We start from the raw sequence: 15,644 nt of genomic DNA on the forward strand, positions 1-15,644 counted from the left end.
CATCCAGACTCTTATATATATATATTTAATATTTGGAACCTGACTTAGAACAAACACTTGCTCCTAGAACATGTCTGGTGCACACCTACAGTTCAGTGACTCATGAAGCTTACTTGGAAGACTGACCACAGCCCCTAAGCTAGAGTAAACCATGTAGGACAGCAGTCTATAGCAAGTACTGGTAGTGGAAATGAACCTGTGAATAGCTGCTGTATCCTATAGTACAGTAATAGCATGTCCTATTGTAAAGTAATACTATATCCTATAGTAAAATAATACTATACTCTATAATAAAATAATACTATATCCCATGGTAAAGTAATACTGTATCTTATAGTTAAAAAATACTATATCACATAGTAAAGCAATATTATATCCTATAGTAAAATGATATATCCTACAGTAAAATAATACTATATCCCATGGTAAAGTAATACTGTATCTTATAGTTAAAAAAATTACTATATCCTATAGTAAAGTAATACTATATTCTATAGTAAAATAATACTATGTCCTATACTAAACTAATATTGTATCTTATTGTAAAATAATACTATATCCCATAGTAAAGTAATACTATATCTTATAGCAAAATAATACTATATCCTATAGTGAAATAAGAGAATCTGTTCCTACCATATTAGTCATCACCCAAGGAAGTTAATTTAATACAGGAAAGTTTTATTTTGGCTCACAGATTCAGGGATTTCTGCTCCTTGTATCTTTTCACCCCATTGCTTCAGGTATGGCATGAAGTCAAGTATTATGATCGGACGAAGCTGCTTACACGACAGAGGCTAGGAAACAGAGATGGGAAGAACAGAGAACAAGGCATACTCTTCAAGGGTGTGCCATCCCCTAAATCCCACCACCTCCAATCAAATGGATGTGCTGATGGATTAATTTACCACTCAGATCAGAGCTCTGATGAACTGATCTCCTTCTAGTTCTGCTTCAGCTGGTAGCCAAGCCTCAATCCATGAGCCTTCCAGAGATGGACACTTCACCTCCCAACCATCATACCCTCACATCATGAAGAATCTTATCTAAAAAGAACTGAAGGAAAAGTGCCCTGAAAACTCTGCAGATGAAGCAGTTCATTGAGTGTTTGGCACAAGAGATTTTTTTTTGATCTTTACTTATTTTTTTATTGGATATTTTCTTTATTTACATTTCAAATGTTATCCCCTTTCCCGGTTTCCCACACTCCCAGAAACCCCCTATCCCATCCTCCCTTCCCCTGCTTCTATGAGGGTATTCCTCTACCCACTCACCCATTCCCTCCTCCCTGTCCTTAATTCCCCTAAACTGGGGCATCTATTCAAGCCTTCATAGGATCAAGGACCTCTACCCCCATTGATGCCTGACAAGGCCATCCTCTGCTACATATGCAGCTGGAGCCATATGTACTCCTTGGTTGATGGCTTAGTTCCTGGGAGCTCTGGGGGGTCTGGTTGGTTTATATTGTTGTTCTTCCTATGGGGTTGCAAATCCCTTCAACTCCTTCAGTTCTTTCTCTAACACCTGTTTGGGGACCCCATGGTCAGACCCGTGGTTGACTGAGAGCATCCAATTCTGTAAGGCTCAGGAAGAGCCTCTCGGGAGACAGCATATCAGGCTCCTGTAAGCATGCACTTTTTGGCATCCACAATAGTGTCTGGGTTTAGTAACTGTACATGCGATGAATCCCCAGGTGGCCTACTCTCTGGGTGGCCGTTCCTTCAGTCTCTTCCCTACACTTTATCTCCATATTTGCTCCTGTGAGTATTTTGTTTTCCTGCTACGAAGGGCCGAAGCACCCACATTTTTGTCTTCCTTCTTCTTGAGCTTCATGCAGTCTGTGAATTGTATTTTGAGTATCTGGAGCTTTTGAGACCCAGAAATGAACTCACACACATATGGTCACTTGATATTTGACAAAGGGGCTAAAACCATTCAGTGGAAAAAAGAAGCATTTTTAACAAATGGTGCTGGTTCAACTGGAAGTCAGAATGTAGAAAAATACAAATTGACCCATTTTTATCTCCTTGTACAAGGCTCAAGTCCAAGTGGATCAAGGACCTCTACATAAAACCACTGAAACTTATAGAGGAGAAAGTGGTGAAGAGCCTTGAATAAGAGTTTTTTTACAGCACTACATTAACATAAATCATTGCAAAATTCAAATCCAGAATGGATTCATCTATTGGTGATCAAAAAAAAAAATACTTAAATCCATGTGCACTAAATTCCTTCTTCCCTTTCTCCTTCTCTCTCTCCTTCTCTCTCTCTCTCTCTCTCTCTCACACACACACACACACACACACTCTTTTTCTGCCTCTGCCTTTCAGATATTATAATTCTTACACCAGTAAAGTCCTCTCAGTCATATTTCTTCTTGGTTGACTGTGAACAACAAAGAGAGAGAGAATAAAAGAGTATTGTGCGAAGTAGAGGCATTTATTTATTTATTTATTTATTTACAGGTTTGGGGTGGGGAGTATTTTTCAGTAGTGGTTGGATAGTTGCCAGGTATGCTGAAGATCCTGAGTTCCATTTTCAGATCAACTACACTTAAAAAGAGAAGAGATGTGAGGGTGTGATGGTTGGGAGGTAAGCCATCTCCAGAAGGCTCATGGATTGAGGCTTGGCTACCAGCTGAAGCAGAACTAGAAGGAGATCAGTTCATCAGAGCTCTGATCTGAGTGGTAAATTAACCAATCACATTCACTTGATTGGAGGTGGTGGGATTTAGGGGATGGCACACCCTTGAAGAGTATGCCCTGTTCTCTGTTCTTTCCATCTGTTTCCTAGCCTCTGTCATGTAAGCTGCTTCATTTGATCATAATACTTGACTTCATGCCATACCTGAAGCCGTGGGGCAAGAGACAATGAGCAGAAATCCCCGAATCTGTGAGCTAAAATAAAACTTTCCTCTATTAAATTAATTTCTTCGGGTACCTTATTGAATTGATGACTAATATGGTGGGAACAGGTTGTTGATTCTACCTTAGAGAGACTTCCATGGACTGGGCTGACTTGGGTGTTCCCCCAAATCCTTCACTGCTCACTTTCTCCATTAGCCCACTGGCCACTCTCTTGACGTGAGTTATAAGTCTGGCTGCTGATGTTGAAGAACCATCAGGAAGAGAGGTGAGAACTGAATAAATGTCTCCATTTGGCAAATTTCTTATATTTGTTTAATGGAAAGAGGGATGGTGAACAACCCCTTTCAGTGGTGGAAAGAATTTGGGCATTCGTCCCCTGCAGTTCTGATGTTTCTATTGACCTTCTGGGAACCTGGCATCACATAATCCAAGCCTGCTTTGGTCCTGTGGAATAAGAGTCTCACCTCTTACTGGCTCTCTCTGTTACTTCCCTTATATCACCTGTTAAGTCAACCATTACTTCTTCATCCTCCCTTTCGAAATCTAACCCTTTGCTGATCGACATCTTTAATATACTGTCATCTTCCCCAGCACCCTCCTTAGCTTTATGTCTCTATATCACTTGAACTTTTATCAAATCATTTCCTTTCTTTTGGAAGGATTGTAGGCAGGAGATTATACCTGGACTTTATTAATATGTTTATGAACAAGCTTCAAAGAAATGGGAGTGCTGTAAAAAAAAAAAAAAAGCAAGTTGTAGCAAGATCTCACAGTCTAGAACAGCTCTTAGACAAGATCTAATATACCACAGGTTGGCCCTCAACACCTTCTGTGGCCTTGTATGACCTTGAACTTCTGATTCTCTTTCCTCTATCTCCAGAGTGCTGGGGTTACAGACACATGCCCTAATGCTTGAGAGGAAATACCTCTTAGAATATCAGTCCTAGAACCACCTTAGTTGAGATAGTTTTGGCGATTTTCCTGAAGCATAGACTTATTCAGTTTTTTAGAAAGGCTCTTGGCATGTAGACCAGGCTTTCTTCTAATTCCTCATCCTCCTGCCTTAGACTCCCAAGATGCTGGGACGAGAAGCATTCACCACACCAGCACATGGAGATTTATGATCCCTCACCTTAGAGCCTCCAACATGGAGCTTCTGAGGATGGGTTTGAGAATTCAACATTCAACACTCTTTTCTGATGAAGGGCATGTACTCTGTAGTTGGGAGGCTGCGGACTTGCAGACTAAAGGTCATCTAATGAGAAGGTGAGTGGAAGTGGGTATAATCCTTTGGGTACACACTAGTGTGTGTGTGTGTGTGTGTGTGTTTGTGTGTGTGTGGATTTAACACTGAGGGTTTACTCTTGCAGGAGAGGATCAACACAACTGCATAACCTCTCTGTAGAGATGAACTATTTAGGAGGTGATTTTAGCCACCAAGCCATATGATTGGGCCTGTATTTTCAAAAAAAAAAAACTCTGGATGCTGGGAAGTAGTTTAGTCTTTCTGAAACCTCAATAATGCTCTGGAGAAATATATGGTGAGAAGAGAATGTGAGCTTTTGGATCAAATAAGCCCAAGACTTGTGTGTGTGTCTGTGTACATGTATGTATGGGGGTATCATTCATGTACATGTGTGAGGTCAGAGGACATTTCTCAGGTGCCATCTATCTTTGAAATATAGTGTCTTTTACTAGACTGGGATTCACAAAATAGGCTAAGCTGGATGGCTACTAAGCCCCAGGGATCCGTGTGTCTCTTCTTCCTCTGGGATTACAAGTGAGTAACATCAAGCCTCGTTTTTTTAGACATGGGTTTGTAACGCAAGTCCTTATCTTGCAAGCAGGTTGCTGAGTCTGAGCCGTCTCCTCAGCCCTGGAGACAGTCTGTTATTAGCCATATGAGTGAATGGAACTAGAAAGCCTCTCTCAGCCTTACTTTTCTCCTGTGAAGAATGGAGAGACAGCACACTTCTCGTTGGCTTCCCAGAAGGTCGGGCCATTTTAATTCATGTGAAATACCTGGGATCCCTCTAGGAGGCAGGGATTCTAAAGACTTGTTCCCCCTCAACCCCCTCCTGGGCTGCTTCTGCTTGGCACAACAAGCTAGGAGTGAGTGAGTTCTGAATCCGGCCATGGATTAAAGTCCTGAGCAATGCCTGGGAGACATTGAATAAGGAAGGACCTTTAAAAACAGCTTCAGGGAAGAGAAGAAAGTAGTGAGACCAGCCCTGGATGAAAGGGGGCATGAATAATTTATATGCAGACTGGCTTTGTCATCAGGGAGCTGGGTCTGGCAGCCAACTATTCAAGGAGATGTTTCTCAAAGAGCAGCACAAATCACTTTAGCTCCAGCAATAAAGTTTCCCAAGCGTTTCCAGTTGCTCTCTCTCCTCCTCAGTGGTACCTTGCTTCTAACTGCATAGGCTAAAAACATCCGTGCTGGCCTGTATCCATGGCAGAATGCAATCTCTAACATCAAAACAAAACAAGCAATGGACATTCTGGACTTTTCCTCCTGTCCCTTCTCCATCCTTTCTTCTGTCTTTCTTTCCACGTTTTTTCCTAATTTATAGCTTAACCAATTAGCCTTTCAGAGTGGGGCCCGTTTTACATTTCCTTGTTCCTTGAACTGAGTGATGGTTTGAGCTGAGCTCTGTTCTTGAGTTTGTGTCCCGTTCTTCCTCCCACATCCACTCTCTGCTGTGTCCTGCCAGCTCTCATTAAGTTTCATATCCAAGTATCTGCCCTCTTCTCTTGAAAGCAGCCTTTAATGTTCATTGCAACCTTCCTTCAGCTGTTAGAACAGACAGGGAGATATCCAGGATCAACCCTGCCTTACTGAGGCATTATATTCTAAAAAGCATAAGTAAATGCATATAAACACTCATATTAACATAATATCAAAAACTCACTATGTGCCTGGCAATATTCATACAAAGCTAATAAAATATAAATAGGCTGTGTGAGTAAAAGAACTGGGATTTTTATGCTTATGAGGGAGGTGGACAGCACACACACATGTAGAGAGCTATAACAGAGAAAAGATAATGACAAAATACTTAAAGATGTCTTACAGGAGGAAAAACTTGCGAGTGGTTTTGGGGATACATCAAGAGTTCAATTTTGAAATTAAAATTTTTATACTCTTATAAAAGCCAACATTTAATTGGGACGAGCTTGCAGCTTCAGAAGGTTAGTCCGTTTTCTTAATGGCAGGAAGCATGGCAGCATCCAGGCAGACATGGTGCCGGGGAAGGAACTGAGAGTTCTACATCTGGATCCACAGGCAGAAGATGAGGACTGTGTACCATGGCTCTGGCTTTAGCGTCTCATAATTTTAAGACTCTGAGATGTACCCAATATGTAGTATTTGGTACATAAGGTACACATCATATATGTAGCTATTTGTACATCTGATGCTAAGAAAGAAGCACAGAGGACAGGGATGGGGGTACACGTCTGTAACTCCAGAATTTAGGAGGCTGAGTTGAAGGATACTCAGTTCCCTCTTTGGGTCTCTGCATGCATACTTCTCTCCAAGCCAGGTATGTCTACCCCACATATCCATGCACCATGCATAGACTCACATGCACTGACATAAAAGGGGAAAGACAAAAATTCTGTCGTGGGAGTGAAATGCGGATCATTCAGTAAGGGATAAAGGGAGAATAAATATTTGGGCTTGCCCTTTACGGATGAGCCCTAAACACATGACGAAGCACAGAAAAGGGGCACAGTACATGGAGGGCTATGGGAGTTCAAGGGAGTTGTTGTTTTTGAAGACAGATACTAGGGTATGTTTGTAGGAGCTGAAGAAAACAATCAAGTACAAAGAGTGACTTATGATCTGGAGTAGACTGAAAAAGACCAAACGGTCAAAGTTGCAGGGGATGGGGCTCCGTGTGCTGGTAGCGAAACCTGGCTTTCTGAGTAAGAACGACTACCGCCCGGGTTACAGGTAAGTGGAAATGAATGACGCACACATTTGGGTCCATGGGTTTGCTGATGGGAGGAGGAAGAGGTTCTCCTAGCATGGAAGCTGAGATGGGCTGAGAGTGCTGAGGTCAGAGAGTATCTGTGGCATTGTGTGTCTGAGGATGGTGCAGAGTGAGATCTGAGGGCTCAGGAATGAAGAAGTGTCAGGTAGTGTTCAGATCAAGGTCAAGCGTGTAGCATGGACTCGGCCTACTCGGCATAGAATTGTTTAGGAATCGAAGGTGCGGCAGTCAATTACAAGTAGAGAATACATCCTAAAGGAGGGGACTGGGAGAAGGAGGAGGGTCCAGGTGGAGAGAAGACCACTCAGTGCCATAGGCCAGGTCTTTTAGAAGGACATGCTGAGATGAGATTTGGAGTGTAATGTATGTATTAGAGATTGATACATACAAGAGAAAGGAGCTGATGGAGCTGGAGTGCTTAGAGGAAGGCATGGAGGAGGGGTGCTTTAAATAGTCGCCTTAACACCTTAACACCTTTAACATCCCTAAAAAGTGCCCAGCAAACTGATCTCAATGGCCTTGTTCGAAAGCATGAAGTATGTTTAGCTTTATTCTGATTCCGAACTGCGTGTATTTATCTTTCAGTTTCAACGGATAACTATTGACACCACCAACTTAGCCAATGCAATTGTTCTTTCTATAGCGACACTTTGGTTTTACCAACGCCGTCTCCATCTTCTCCATTTTCAACCCTTTCTCCATTTTCATTTTTATTCTCTTTCCACTGGGATTTAAAGTTTCCTTTGGCTGAACTGTGCTCTTGAGAAGTTGTTGGCATAAGATGCTCAGGCCGCAGCTTGTGGGTGTTCTTCCTTTATGGTTTCTTTTGGATGGGGATAAGGCGAGCACAGGACTCCAAGTGCGCATACTCCTCCCCGCTGTTAGCCCACAGTGTCCTGCTCGTTTCTGGCACACTTTCCATTCACAGGGAGATCTCGCTACACTCTATGTCATGGTGATTTCTGAATATTTTATCTTTTTCCTCCAGGAGACTTGACGACTTTGAATTCCCAAAGACGAGATCATATTTCATTATTATAAAGCAATAGAGATCTAGTCCCCCTCTGGTTGGGAGGGGGAGGGAGACAACTCTTGGTGTCCTCATGGTTGAGGTATCTGGGCTGAGACTCTCTCCACCCTTCCTCTGTAACACTGGGCCATTACAGTCCAACAGTGTGAGCTGTGTGTGTGTGTGTGTTTGCCAGAGGCCAGGGAAACATATTGGTTGTCTTTCTGCATCACCCTTTGTCTTATTCCCTTGAGACAGAGTCTCTTACTTAACCTAAACCTTGCTGTTGCAGCCAGGCAGAGTGGCCAAGGAGCTCCTGAGCTGTGCCTGTTTCAGCCTGGGGTTCCAGGCACATGCAGCCATGTCTGGTGTTTGCATAAGTACTGAGAACCTGAACCCAGGACCTTATCTTTGTATAGCATGTATCTCTAATCCTCAGGTTTTTTTTTTAATCTGAAAATTCTTTGAAATGTTTGAGTAATATTTTGTTTATGTCCTTCTCTCTTTGAATACTAAAGAAATTATTTATCTGAAAGTAGTTCTTGTATTATTTTATTCCCCCCCCTACTTATTTGCACACTTTAATTTCCCCTTCTGTGGCTTCTTGTAAGATTCAGAATCATTTCCTCCAGTAAACCTACCCATAGAGCAAGCTGAGCCCAAGAGATGTGGCATACCTTGGCATGGCACGGCACGGCACGGCACAGCATGGCACAAAATGTATCTGTACAAAAAATATAGCTTTGGGATATCATTAATTTTGGTATGTGACATTATTTTATTTGTAACAGTTTTTATTTCAGAGTTATTTTCTAACGTTATATTTTAAAGCACCTACAAACCCTAATGATGAATACGTAGTTACTAAACTGTGTACATATGTCCATGTGTGATGGATGGGCCAAAAGCAGACTGCTCACCACTGAGGAGATAGCTGATGAAGGAGCTGATAAAGAGACCTGGGGAAATCACACCGGGTAACAAAATGGAAAACACAAACCACGGAAGGGTTCTGTGCTTCTTTCCAGACGGGTGGGCAATGGGCTATGCTAACTCTGGAGGCATTTTGTCACGGTTTCCTTGACGTGCTCCACCAGCTAGGATGTGCTCATTTAGGGCTAGCAAATTCTTGTGATCCAAATTTCTAGCGTTGGCACATGGCTGATGGGTACTTTTCTCATCAGACTAGTGGTGGTGGCAACTTTCAGGTTTAATCTCACAGGCTGCTGGCACTTGTGGCCAGGTGTCAGTAGGGAGCATTGCTTCACCACACTGTCCTGCTGCATCATGAAATTCTGTTTCCTGCTCCCAAACCCTCTGCAAAGTTCCAGTCCTTCTGGAAACTCTGTAACTTTCTCCACTATACCCTCAGACAATTGATGCAAAAGTTAGACTTTGTATTTTGTGGAAGGGATGGGTTAGGCCACTGTTCCCACAGTGCTTTGGGGACTGGGGATTTTCTTGTTGGTTGTAAGTTTTGTTATGCATTTGGTTAGTTTTCTTTTGGTAGTATTTTCTCCCACATTTCTCTCTCTCTCTCTCTCTCTCTCTCTCTCTCTCTCTCTCTCTCTCTCTCTCTCTCTCTCTCTCTCTCTGTATGTGATGTAGAAAGGACTCCTCCCTTCTACATCAGTTCCACCTTCCACATCACAGAAAGTGACACTTATCTATTTATTTACTCACCTTTTATGGATGATGAAGAAATCAAAGCTGAGAAAGGGCAGACATATTGTCTAAGATATATGTGACCGGCCGTGTGCAGCCAGTCGGAGCCAGAGTTGGAGATGGAATCTGCTGCTGTTAGACTATGGGGCCTACCTCCTATACTACACTACCCTACCCTACACTCCACTCCACTCCACTCCACTCCACTCCACTCCACTCCACTCCACTCCACTCCACTCCACTGTCCCATTGGGGAGGAGGAGGGCTCTAGAGATGGCAATGAGCATGGATTTATAGGAACCAGCAATCAGGTGAGAAGAAATAAGGCAAGTGTCAAGAAAAGAAGAGTGAGTCGTGGTTTGGTTGCAGTAAGAAGGTTATTTGTCAATGGCAGAGTCCCTTTTTGCAGGGGCTGTGCTAGATAAAAAGATCTCAGTGGGTTTGTGAGCTCAAGGTCTGACAGGACAAGCAAAATTAATGGTTCTTCTTACTGATTATGGAAAATACATGAAATTGTGTAAGGCTTCCAATTGTGGTGGTGGTAAGACTGCAGGATGGTAGACTACCCTCCAGTAGGAGAGCCATTGTGCCCGTATCTGGAGTTGTTGGAACCGATCTGAAGAATATGTTCAAAACATGGGACTGCGTACACCATCAGAAATGATATCATTGAAGATAAGCAGACTTGCTCATAACACTGACTAAGAAATCCTGTGGGTGGCCACCACCTTCAGGAGATTTACCATGAGCTTCACCCCAGATAGCCCACTGGTTACCACTGGGCAGCATTTATGTCCATTCTGCAGATTCCTACTTTGTAAGATAAATCATGAATAAGGCCCTGGTCTACCAGGTTCAAGCTGTTAACCACTTGACAGTTGCTTAAGATAGTTAAGTTCTAAGCTTAACAATGGTCAGGAAATATTTCTCAAACACTCTCATAAATAATATGATAAAATGCTGGGGAAGGAAAAAGCATGTGTTTGTGTGTGTGTGTGTGTGTGTGTGTGCATGAATGTGTGTATGTATGTGTGTGTGTATGCATGTGTGCATGTGTGTATGTCTGTGTGTGTGCCAGAGGTTGACATCAGAGTTTTTTTTCTAGATTGTTCCCCATTTTATTTTTTAAGACAGGGTTTCTCACAGAAGCTGAAGCTTAATGATTGGCTACACTGCCTGCCAATGAGTTCCAAGACGACTCCTATTTCTCTCCTCACAGTGCTAGGGTCATAAGTGCGCACCTTACACCCTAACTTTACATGGGACCTGGGGCTCTGCACTCAGGGATGCGCTCTTGCACATCAGGCACTTTAACTGCCTGGGCCAGCATCTGAGCCAGGAGACTTTAACCTGATGTAATCCTTATCCTTGAATAACTTGTAGCGTAGTAGGAAAGTATTCAGAGCTTATAATGTGTGGTCATTGTCCCACTAGTGTGGCAAGTGCTTTGCCTCCTGAGCCATCTCTCCAGCCTCAGAAGCTAAGTTTTGATTTGACTGGTGATCTTTTATTTCTTCTTTCTTATGTGTGTATCAGATATATGTTGTTATTTCCTGTAAACTGAAATGACCCCTAATTTCATTCTCACAGAAAAAAAAAAAGAAGTAAATTACTTTCTTCTGTAAAGTAAATGGTTAGACTTCACATGCTGCTGCAAGAGCATGAGGTCACCCACCGTAGCTTTATGTAAGCGAGGCATGGAGGGCATCATTTCCGAGGTTCTCCTAACTGGGATGCTAATGCTTGACTCTCATATAGGATTACTGATGTAGGCTAACTGCAAATCTGGGTTTGTCAAGAGTGGTCCTTGTTGGTATCTATTGAACCAGAGTAAGTTTTCACAGTACCGCCATCACTGTTGGGTGTTAGCATTTAGATGATAGCTATCATATGTTCCTCCATTGATGGCTGGAGTAGGGAAGGCAGCTGGAGCATCTTCTGGCACCATCAGTCTGGGTGGGGTTGAAATTGAAATACGCTGGAGGTCCAGTTCCATTGGACTGTTCCAGTTCTGCTCCTCTGTGCTCGGGAAGTATAAGTCTTAGGGATATGGCATCCACCCATGATTGCTAGTCTTTTGGCTGCTCCAGAGATAATGATGTCAGGCACTCCTCTTGGCATCGGAAGAGATGAACTCAAGATGAAAGAAGAGAAGGCGCTGTTCTCACCCATGAAGTCATCCGTCTGGAGAAAGGGAGGGTCTGTGCTGAGGACGCTGGGGATCTCATTGACATTGGGGTCCTTGGTGAGTTAGGGAGTCCAGCGAACCCTCCAGGTAGACAGTTCCTTAAGGAAGAAGCACTTATAAACTCACCTTCTGCTGGGCAGTTCTAGGTTGAGAACTTGTGTGGAAGACTTATTAAATTTTCACAGGCCAAAAAAAAAATGTCGTATGTGAGATAACACATGTTGTTGCATTACTTCATCAGTTGGCATGCCTCGCTTACTGAGGTTGTGATGACTTTGTTTTATGTGACCTTTGAAAGACATTTGTTCGGCCCCTCCTAAATGCTGGAACATGGGGCACTAGCACTGGATGGGAAGGAAGAAGAAACAGAGAGAGCCAAGGTCGTTGTTGCTCACAAGCTCACTCTCATAAATTCAAATACACCAACCCAGGGAATACTTTTAAACACACCAGACAATGCTGTGTGTTGTAAAGGAAGTGTTCATATGCAGCAGAAGTACAAAAACATGCACCAGAGCAGTGCCCACAGTCTGAGGGAGGGTAGGGAGGAAAGACAGGGATGGGCCTGCACTTTAGCTATGGGGGATGCATTTTGTTTCTGAAAAGAAAAAATCAGGAGACCAAGAGTGAGAGTGAGTGAGAGCTAAAGCAAGCAAGAATGGTGAGAGCGAGTGAGAGCGAGCAGGCATGGGGAGGACAAGAGAGAATGAAAGAAGGAGAGACCTGAAGCAAAATGAGCATTATCTCTTGTTTCAATTGGCAAAATCTTTAAAATGACACAAGTGGTATAATTTCTATAAATTCTTAAATATGTTATCATCAAGCGATAAAGTGAAATTGCAGTCCATAGATTTCTACAACTAAAAAAAAATACATATTTTTAAAACTCACAACAATTCTTTAAGAGATATGAGACTGATAAGAATGGATGACTTGGGGTTGAAGGACTCAACAGTTAAGAACACCGGCTGTTCTTCAAGTTTGATTCCCTTTACTTACATAATATCTCACAAGCATTTGTAACTCCAGTTCCAAGCATCAGGCACCCTCTTCTGGCATCAAAAAGCATTGGGCACAAACATGGTGCACAGACATACATGTAGGCAAAGCATCTATATGCACAAAATAATAATACAAAATTTTAGACATGTATCATTACTCTCTTCTAATTACAGAGATCCATTCTACAAGGATATCTCAGTTTCTTTGCCTGTTGCTATGAGAAAAATGTCCTAACAAAAGCAGCTGAAGGAAGGGAGGATTCATTTTGGCTTACAGTTTGAGGTTACAGTCTCCACTATGTTGGGAAAGTCAAGGAGGGAGGAGCGTGAAGCACCTGTGCACATCGCATCCACAGGATGGATGCTTGCACTTAGCTCACTTTCTTTCACTATAGTCTAGGATCCCTGTGTAAAGAATGGTGCCACCAACAGTGGATGGTTCTTCTCACTTCAATTAATCCAATCAAAATAATCCCTCTAGCCCAGAGGCTTGTCTCCAGCATGGTTCTAGATCTTATGAAATTGACAACTGTGACTATCACAAAGGAGGGAATGAAGAAAATAGGTAGATACAGAAGAGGAGACAGTAAGAGGTCTGTGGACAGGGCCTCATAGAGCCCACAAACTATCTCTGCCTGAGGTCAGTTTTGAAATTCAGTGTGTTGCTCTAAAAGAAACATCTCCATCTAGATGTAGGGAGCTGGTGACAGTTGCTTTCCTGGGTGTAGACAGTATCATGTTAGTATGATAACACAAGAATTAGAAAGACCAACAGTCAACAACCATTTATGCTAATACGCTTTGCACAATAGAGTCATACTTTGATACCCAGACTTCACTAAAATGACTAGTTTCCTGAAGAAGTCATAGTGCATTTGTTGAGTTTGGACTTCCATGGGGCAGGGGCAGGGCATAAGTGTAAAGGATTCAAGGTAATCATTTCTAAAGCATCAAGCCAGTGAGAACTTGGTGGCCTTTGGGTGACATTGTTCCTGACAGTAGTTATGTGAGACATAGTGGGACCTTCTACCATAGTCATTATGGGTGAGACTTTAAGAAAAGAAATGGGGACTCACCAATTAAGAGCAATTGCTATGCTTGTAGAGGACCCAATTACAGTTTCCAACACCTCTGTCTGGAGACACAGAAGCACTTGCAATTCTAGCTCAAAGAAGTTGTGCACCCTCTTACAGACTCTGCGAACACCTGCCTTCACAAGCATGTGCCCACATATACATAATTTAAAAAATATGAACAGAAAAAATGCGAAAAGGTAGGGGGGAAACATATTAGAGAAAACATGAGAAATTAAAAATCAGAAAACCTATGTGGTAGGTACTTCATTTGAAGAGTTATACCCCCTACTTACACCCAAATGAGAAGTGACTGTCCACTGCGTCTTCAGTTAGCTAAGACTATTCCTAGGTTCTCATGAGTCACGTGGAACAGCGAAGTATGTTCAACCTTCCCATTACACCCAAGATCTTGGAGACAAATTGTCCTGGAGATTAGAAGCTGGGCTGGACAGCATATCTTGCTTTAGCCAGCGTTCAGATTGTAGCCCTCAAGAATCTTATGAAAAGTCCCCCGCGCAAGCACACTGGGCACTTACATTATCAATGTTAGCTCTGTTTCGGTTTTGGTCAACCTGGCAATGGAGTTATCTTCCCAGAGTTATCTGGGACGAAGAACCTTGAATGAGAGAATGCCTCCATCAGATTGGCCCGTAGGCAAGTCTATAGAGCATTGTCTTGATTAATGACAGATGTGAGAGGGCCCAGGTGCTTGTGGGCAGTGCCACCACTAGAGAGGTGGTCCTGGGTGACATAAGAAAGGAAGCTGTACTAACCTATGAGGATCAGGCCAGAAAGCAGCATGCCTCGGATTCATTTCCTGCCTTTAGGCACCTGCCTTGAGTTCCTGACTCCCTTTCCTCTTCAAGTACTCTCAGTCAGTGTTTTATCACAGCAGTAAAAATCAAACTAAGATCTCTACCAAGTCGCTGCCTGTGCCTACAGAAGAGACTGAGGTATGAAATCCTTTTGCCTTTTGAAATCCTTTCTCACACTGGTGAGAAGGCTCCAAGCTGGAAAAGCAACAGCAAGACATCTCTGCCCAGATCTTGATTGTCTGTCCTTTACAGGCATGGTATTCAGGAAGAGTCTCTTAGCAGCTGATGTTTTTGACTTTAAAGGGAAAGCAGCTGATTTGGTTCTGGTTTGGGTTGGGGAAGTAGAAAGGAAGGAACGCTTCACAGAGGGAGGTGGGAAGGGTCAGTTGGTCGGGAAGAGCTCAAGGGAGGAGAAGCCAAGCAGGTTTCTTGGAAATGAAACTGCTTTCCCAGGAGAGCAGCCTGATGTGATAAGCAGGGAGTAATGAAAAACAGAGAGCTCACATTACCCTGAATGTGGGAAGCCAGACAACAAGTGGATCCTGGCTATTCCCAGATCACTGTATCAGACCAAGTCTTTCCTCAGGCTCTGGGTGGGAAAGCTTGCTTCATAAAGTCCCTACCAAGAGGTCAAGAGTGTGGAAAGAGCCAGCAGTCATAGGTCCACTGCCAGACACATTCACTTATCACAGAATTGCAGATCTAGGGGCGAGTAGCCCCTATTCAGTCCATGGCTTCCTTCTGCCATCTCTGTCCTCTAGACCCTGAATTATTGGAGGAACTGTCCTCAGGCTCGTACTTGTTTTCTTACTGTGTGGAGGGCTTGTCTCATTTTGAGGTATGACATAAGTGGAATCTCTCCCATGTCTCATAGCCCACCATAAGACAGGTTCAGTTTGATAGCCTGGCTCAAAAGGTTCACTAATAGTATTTAATATCTAACCAGACAGAGTCCCCTCCCCTTCCTTTCAAACCCACCCCCTCCTAAGCAGGCTCTCCAGAGCTTTGGCAGCTCTCACCAA

At 43.0% G+C, this 15,644-nt stretch overlaps 1 pseudogene; it reads left to right on the top strand.

Annotated features, from left to right (window-relative positions):
• Positions 1–6,760: 6,760 nt before the first annotated feature.
• The window catches only part of LOC110304544 (glutathione S-transferase alpha-4 pseudogene), a 43,242-nt pseudogene continuing 34,358 nt past the window's right edge, over positions 6,761–15,644 (top strand).

This window comes from Mus caroli, unplaced genomic scaffold, assembly GCF_978045245.1.
Source record: "Mus caroli unplaced genomic scaffold, Mus_caroli_1 scaffold_13, whole genome shotgun sequence".
In the NCBI taxonomy this organism is placed as follows: Eukaryota; Metazoa; Chordata; class Mammalia; order Rodentia; family Muridae; genus Mus; species Mus caroli.